This window comes from Ictidomys tridecemlineatus, chromosome 12, assembly GCF_052094955.1.
Source record: "Ictidomys tridecemlineatus isolate mIctTri1 chromosome 12, mIctTri1.hap1, whole genome shotgun sequence".
NCBI lineage: Eukaryota > Metazoa > Chordata > Mammalia > Rodentia > Sciuridae > Ictidomys > Ictidomys tridecemlineatus.
This window is the reverse complement of record NC_135488.1, coordinates 34622192-34630611: the sequence shown is the minus strand read 5'-3', so window position 1 is coordinate 34630611 and position 8420 is coordinate 34622192.

The following is an 8420-nucleotide window of genomic DNA, read 5'->3' as shown; positions in this document are numbered from 1 at the left end:
ATGCCCTGACTGCTCTTGATTTTACTGGGAAGCTTCCTTCCTCTAACAATTTACTTAACAGTCTTTCGGTTTGTTTTTTACTAATTGCTGATCCCGTATTTCTACTATAATACAACCCAGCAAGATAACACCAAACCAAACCGAGACAGAATCCAATAAAAAGGGAACCACACAAAATCATTATAACAGCCTTTCTATCCTCCTGACATATGCATCCGTCCTTTCTCCCTATCTGTTCCTCAGATGCAAATAGTTTTTCCTCAGATGTGAGTGGTTTTTCTTCCCTCTTACTCATCTCCAGGGACAGGAAAGTTAAAACAAAAACAAAGCAAAACAAAAGAGGAGACTTAGAATGGCTCCCCATCCTCCCGCCCTGCCCTCAGGGGCGAGCAGTTTACTTACCCTCAGTTGCTCCCCGTGGGAGCCACCAAATGCCGAAGTCTGGCTTGGCACAAATCAGGAGCCACTTGTCAAAAAGAAACTAACTTTATTTTTAGAACTACAAACGCCAAACAAAACAGCTCCAGGGAAAAACCCTCAGAGCCCAACTGCCACCACCGGCTTCCACAAGCCTCTCTCTCCCACACCAGCCTCTCCACCTCCCACAATCCTCCTGCTCCTGAGGCCGATTGGCTGGGTTGCGTGGGCAGAGCCAAAGAAGTCACCCAATGAGCAGCTCCGTGGAGGAGCCAATCAGCTAGATGTTGCTGGGGCCGCTGTGAGCCAATCATCAGCCGGCAGTCTGAAGGGCAGGGAAACAGCCCAATGAACATCACCGCAGAGGAGCCAATCAGCTAGATGTTGCTGGGGCAGTCTGAAGCTTGCTGGCAGCTGGAAGTTTGCTGGGGCCCCTTTGGCTGTGGCTCTCAACATTGTGGAATGAGGAAGGTCTAATGTGTGATGCTCCTGAAAAAAATCTTCTGAGCCTTCAGAGAAGACCCTGCCACCAACTTCCCTTCTCCTGACATAGAAAAATACAAAGGGACATGTGAGATTATGACCAGGATCAAATAGATAGGAACTAAATTCTAGGTTTACAAACTGATGAAGAACATGAGCTGTTGACAAGTATTGGCACTACATCTATACTGAAGACTATTTAGGGAGGCCAGGAGTTTGACCTTATGCTCTGGGACTCTCAGTGAGCCCAAGGGGTGAACCTTGAGCTTCTGTTGAACCAAGCCAGCAGGCACACCAAACTTGCACATTGATGAGAAACAGCCATTCAGAGAGCCAAGGACAAGGGATGGGATATCCCTGCCTGTCCTTCAGGAGTGAAGAGCAAAGGTTTGAAAAAGCTTGAGCTCCAGTGTAGTTGGGATCAGATGCCCTTCTGAGAGGACAGGTGGAGATGACATGGGTGGAACCCGACTGGGAGAGCAGACTCCAGGTGGTCAGAACCATTCAGCAGCCAGTATAAAATAGCAGAGACCTGAATCAACGTCACCAAGTTTGCTCCCTGTTCACATCTACTGGCAGGGTTGCCTCTATAAAGAAATGGAAGTTAATTCCAGTGGTCAGTTATTCAGGTATGCAACTTATATTCAGAAAGTATTCTGTCATTCGGAAAACACACATTGAGTGCCTACTGTGCGGGAGATAGTATCTAGGCATGAGCAATACAATAGTGGGCAGCAAAGATTCTCTGCCCTCATGACCTATAAATTATAAGCCAATAGAAATCCAGTTAATGCATCAACACATCATGAAAAGTTCTTGGTGAGCAGAAATTTTTTCAATTGTCCCTGCAAAAGGGCCTTCTCTGATCACACATCTGATGCGTCTGCCTTCCCTGCCCATCCCAACCTCCTGGATCAGCCTTCTGCTTTTCCTTCTCTGCTTTTTGCCCTGCTGGTGCTTACATAGAAACTGGTTTTCATCAGATAAGGGCAAGGATTATCCGTCTAAATTCAGTGAAACAAAGTCTTTTGCTTCGGATGACCATGGGCTGAGAGCTCTCCATTTCATTTTAGACTATATACCAGCATCTAATTACCGAGGAACTGAAAAATTGCTCTGGCCTGTGGCAGGGCACAAATGGGAAGACTGAGATGGAAAGACATTATAAGAGTTATTGTATGAAGGCCTCAGAGTTAGTCATTGGTACCAAATTCCAGAAAAATTGGATTGAAGCTCTAACCCAGCTGGAGCACATGAAGAGTTGGCAGGAGATTTCAAGCTTCTCTGGGGAAGCAAAGATACATGGATCAGTTTTTGAGACTGGGTTGTCTCCCAAACAGTAATCAGATTCCTGTCTCGCATCCCACAATCCCACAGGTGTAAACCACATGAACAAATATGTGCTTGGGGGGTGAGGGTAGGGGTGGTGGGGAGGTGATGACAGTTCTGAATTCATAATGTATCATCTCAGGTGGCAGCTGTGCATCTGTTACATATTTTGAAACCTTCCTCCCATACCAGTACAGCTATTTCAGCAGATAATATCTAGGATGGACTAAGGAAAAGTCATACGTTACCCAGTGTCCTGAAATGGCTCAAGAAGATGGATAAGGGCAAGGTGTTGGGGTTGAGACATGTATTTTACCTCCTGACTTTCAAAATCACTTGGATGGCAGCTGTGATTCAGTCTTGGAAACTGGACTTAATTAGCGGGAACCAGCCCTCTATGTGGGAGCTCTCGGACAGGCACTTTGGGTCCCTGCTTCCCTAAGCTCCCTCCCAAGGATAGGGATTTGAACAGTCATAGCCCGTGGGGGCTCCTACAAAGTACTTCCAGCCCATATGTGGCTAACAGCAATAATCCCAACACGTTTTGCAAGAAGAAAAATTGCAATGGGAACAGCCAGTCAAGCATTTGCTGAGTTTTAGTAGGAGGTGTGAAAAATATGGAACTCTACTCAGGGTCATCCCCGCTGGCCTCACTGCTAGCCACAGCGTGTGGGAAGGGGGGTGGAGGCAGAGCCAAACTAACATCCATCTTTCTGTGGCCCCATTAATCTCTCCCCTTCCTGAAAACGGACTTATCTTGCAATTGGTTTTAAAAAAAAAACTCCCAGCGCTGCAAATAGGGCGGCCTCTGTGCTAATTAGAAAAAGACGGTTCTTCTGGGTGGGAGTTTTGCAAAAAGACGTCCCCTCTGGGCAGACCAATTAATGAAGAGGAGGCTTCCTTTGGGCAGATTCAGGCCAGTGCCAGGATTCACTGTTCCGCTGTTAGAGGAAAGGGTGGATTTGGGGCCCCCAGAAGCTCCCTCAGCCTGATCTCACTGTACCCAGTGGTCAGGTGACCGCTCTGTGGCTCACAGAACTGGCATTAACTAATTTCTATAGTGGGATGCACTTTCTTCTAAACAAGTCCCCTCCCAGATGCTGCTGCATTCTTAACCCTCTATACTTAACAAACATTGTACACTGAAAATCCCCTTAGAGACAAGGAGGATCATCAAAATGGAACAGATGGACAAACAGAAACAACACTGATTTCAGTTACATCATCCTATTCAGGGAGGTCATTAATAGCTCTATGATGCACATTTTAGACAAATATACTTGCTTACATTCCCATACTACTGTGACATTTTTCTCCCAACATTTTCTTTCCCTCTGTGGAGTGGTCTGCAGGTTTCGTTTTTATGTTTTTTCTGTTATTGGGGACAATTTTCTGTCTTATATATATCTTTTGACATTAATTTGAGGTTGTTTCTGATCCTCATAAACCATTTTATCCTTTTTTTTGTTTGTTTGTTTTGGCTTTTCAGTATGCTTGCTGTCTTGAGTTCACCTATCCATAGTAACAGCTACAATATCAATTATGGCAGAACCTGTTGAGAAGTTCCCACATGCCATGTGCTATTCTATGTGCTTTCTATGGAACAGTGTTTTGATTGTCACGGAGGTCTTATGAGGTTGCCATTATTACTGTTCTTATTTTAAGATGTGCTAGCTGAGCTTTTAAAAGTTAAGTAATTTGCCCAGAGCTCCAGCAGGTGAGCAATGGAGCCATGATTTGAGCTGAAGAGTCAATTTCGATTGCTAATAAGCTTAACCCCTATGCTATATGGTCTCCCGCTATTCATTCATAAATACCCTGTTCACCCTCTACCTATCTCCATTTGCATTTCTCTATCTACTCATTTGTCCTATGAATATATGTTGCAAAACCATACACCAAGCTCATGATAGGCACTGAGAATAAGCATGCAGACACTTAAATACTTGGATGGACAGACAAAGACACAGGCATTAGGCTTGATAAGGTTTCACGGTAGACTTGTCTTGGATGTCTGTCTTGCCAATAAAGTCCTAGTCTGAGAATTATCCTTTCCTTTGGTTCTGTTAAAAGGACAAAACTAGGTGCCATATTCGTAGTACATGATTACCTACTGGCCACAGATGATCAGAACAGAGTGTATATATGACCTACAAACAACAATGCAATGGGTATAAAACCTCCAATTAACCCTCTAGGGAATCTGAACTAGATAAATAGTGGAGCAAGGTCTTGACCATGAAGAGAAAAGCTGGAGCTGGCACTTGAGTAAATACACAAGATGAGGAAGCTCTGACATGGTGTTACCAGGAAAGTCCGTTGACCATAAAGAACCTGTCTTGTTCCTGGGAGACAGCCTCTGGGCTGAGAGTAACGAGACAGGAAGTTGTTAGATATAGCCCAAAGAATTAAAAATAAGTCCCATAAGCCACTAAGAAATAATAGTCAATACTTTGGTACTACTAATTTGAGAAAAGGCTCTGACAAGGGAGAGTTTTGAGCGCCACATGAAGATGCCTGCATACTGTGCATAAGGCCACTACCTTCAAACATTTCTCAGAGAGTAGCCCGATACACAAAGCAGATAAAACAAAAAGGCATCCTATAAGCAAGGGTCAAGGGCATGGTGTCTTCCTTTCCCCACCCATAAAAGGTGGTTGGTGTTCACTGGAGTTGTGTTACTTCAAGGTTTTGCTTGGGGAGTTTTTGATCAGAAGAGCATAGGTTAATAGGAAGGTTTTCACCAAAGATTGTCTGGCTCAGAAGTCCCGGGAGCCCAGGCTGTGGACAGGGGTGAGAGGATGAGAGCAGAGGAAGGGCAGGAAAGGGCAAAGCTGTAGGCTACTTTAAAAGGTAGGCAGCCAAGTTTGTTATCTGAATGTAGTTATGCTCAGGGTCTCGTGTGGATGGTCTTCTGAGCATTCCAGATGGCACAGTTAGCCTTAACCTTTATGTAGCATGATGTAAGCTATGCAGTCTCAACTAATGAGCTTTAAGGTCATTCTTAGCCTTGTTTTGATTCAGAGTTTCCACACTGGAAATAAATGTCTAGTGTTTAATGAAATATTGGACTGAATTGAAATAATTTAATGAAGTAATTGGTTATTTCAAAATTATGTACATAAGATCAAAATGTTACTAGATATTAGAAAGAAGCCCTAGTCCTCTACTGTAAGAAATTTTAGGCACCACATTTATTTAAATAAAGGGATGAATTTAAAAAATACAACTATATTTCTTCTTTTCTAGAGTTAGACAAACATGGGTTACATGAATTTTGGAATTCTAGAATCATAGCTTACTATGGTTAATAACCATGGTCATGATATTTAAATTCCTTCAGTGTCAATTTCTGAAGTAGAATAAAACCCACCTCCTAGGATGGTTCTGAACATCAGAGAAGAAACATGTGGTAGGCAATGAGATCAGTGCAGTGCCATGCATACAGTAGGCACAGCGTGTATGTCTAATTAAATAAATGAATACAAGTTACTTTACTTCCTCTCTTAGTTTTCTTATCTGAAAATGTCTATAACTACACTATTTGAGAGGTTTCTGAGGAACCAAATGAAATAATGCACTCAAGAGTTCTTACAATATTGGTACTAAATGTGGTAAGTGCCTTGGAATGGATGACCTGATGTGTAAAAAAAGGGACAAAGCCAAAATCTGAGAGACAGTTAAAAATAGCATTTTCTACCACTTTTTAAATTTAATAAACAAGATCAAAACCTAATTTCACAGTACAGTCAATGTTTTAGTCAGCTTTTTTTGCTGCTGTGGCTAAAAGACCCAACTAGAACAACTGTAGAGGAGGAAAAGTTTATTGAGGGCTGATGGTTTTAGAGGTCTCAATCCACAGACAGAAGCCTCCATTCATCAGGGCTCACGGTGAGGCTGAACATCAAGGCGGAAGAGTGTGGCAGAGGCAAGCAGCTCACATGATGATCAGAAAGCAGAGCAAGAGACTCCACTTTCCAGATACAAATATATACACCAAAATATAATGCCCCAATGCCTCACCTCCTCCAGCCACACCGTATTTGCCTTCTGTTAGCACTCAATTAATCCCTATCAGGGAATTAATTCACTGATTGGGTTAAGACTCTCACAACCCAATCATTTCTCTTCATGTGTTCATGGTCTCGCCTGTGAGCTTTTGGGGGACACCTCATATCCAAACCATAACAGTCACTGTTTAGGGGAGCTCAGTGGCTAATATAAAGTGGGAAGCTGTGCATTTGGGGCTTCCAGGGCCACTGGATCTCGGGCGCTGATCCATCCAGGTGCTTGGACAGCTTAATCAGTAGACATGGTTCCTCCCACGGGTGGCTGATTTAGAATTGTCTCTCTCCCTCCCTCCCTTTCCCTGCCCCAGTCAGTTTGTCCATTGGGACAACACAGACTTTGTATAATTTGTTCTCCACAGTAAATATTATTTTAGTGCTGCCTACCAAAGCAAATTCAAGAGGGATTCATTCCAATATCTGATCTTACTATTTCTTCTTTTCTTTAATGAGCCTATTAGTCATTTTATTTGTAGGTTCATTTACTTATTTTGGTTGGCACGGGGTAGTTAGAGTTTGATTTTTTCCTCATGTACTTGAAGTTGCCTCATACTAAGATATCATAGGAAGAAATAAAGGTTAAAAATTGTTGGTGAATATGGAAATGGGTAGAGAATGTAAAAATGGTACTAAACGATTTAAAGTGTGTGACAGTGTCAGTCATCAATCACTATGCTAATATTGTTATTTGTCAAAAGCTACAATTATGCATTTTGGTCATGCACCATCACATCATTTTGCATACCTTTCCTGAAACCATCTTTTTATTTTAGGGAACACTGTTTTGTCTTTAGCATCATAAAGTTTATAGCTACAGCAGCAATGAACAAAGAAAGAAGGAAGGAAAGGATGGGTAAATCACTCTAAGAGAATGAAAATCCACAATGCAGTAGTAATTTACATATTGTTGTCTGATCTCAAATGAGGTATTGAAATAATGAGTTAGGAGGGGTGAAAATGTTTGTATATTGTACTTATCAAATTCTGTACATCAGAACATAGGGAAGATCTAGTAGCTTCAGTGCAATCAAACAATGAGTAGACACCAGGCACAGTGATCAAGGATATCTTGTCTAGTCTCAGAGCTGTGCTGGATAAGGTGGCCACTCCACAGGTGGCTATTTAAATTTGAATTCATTAGCATTAAATAGCATTAAAAATTCAGTTACTTTCATTAGCCACTTTAGGCATCTATTACATGCAGAGAGCAGGATGCTAGAAACAGAAAAGGGAGGTTTTGGTTTTTTTGTTATTGTTATTGTTTTTATCTTTTTAATTATGAGAGGTAGTTTGGTAATGAAAAGACCATGAGTGGGCATATGAGGGAGATACCTGGATTTGATTATCTGCTCTGAAATTTACCATTTGTGTGAACTTGACTTATTCAGGTTTGACCCTCTGAGCCTCAGTTTGCTCATCAGTACATCACTAGTGAGGATTATGAATTACATGTTTGCATGTCACCTAGCAAATGGCTTGATGCATGCAGATGACGATGATGATGGTGGTGGTGGTGGTGATGGAGACAGAGGAAAGAATCTAATTCTGTTTTCAGAAAGCTTTTCGTGTGACTATTATGGCCTTTGGTCATGTCCCATGAAGTAAATGTGTTTTCAATAGTACCAGTCCTGTAGGAAACCTCCCCTTTTCGTCACCTTCCTACCATCTCCGTAACAAATGTCATCCCTCCATGATACAAATTGCCTGGCCAACTGTCTGGTCTTAGGCCATTGTCTCACTTTTCCACATTTTTCAGGAAGAATCTGAAGACTAATTGAATAACTTCTATGATTTGAAGGTACTGCAGCCCAAGAAATAAAAATGGTATGGATTTAAGTTGAATGATCATTAGATTTAGGAAGAAAACTTTGAAGGACAGAGCCCCGTCTCCAGCTGGAACTTCAAGAACCAGCGTGCAAACACTGGGAATCATTTGGGGGTTTAAGCAAAGCTGTTCCTCCTGAGACTATCTCTGATCACATTTTTTTCTTTCCTTTCTTTTTCTTTTGTTTTTTTTTTATTTCTTTCAGACAAGACACTGCTTAAAATCCCCCTTGCTGTTAGAAGGCCGAAGCAGCCACTCCTTCAGAGACCAACACACCTGCAATTGTTCTGTTTTTTCTG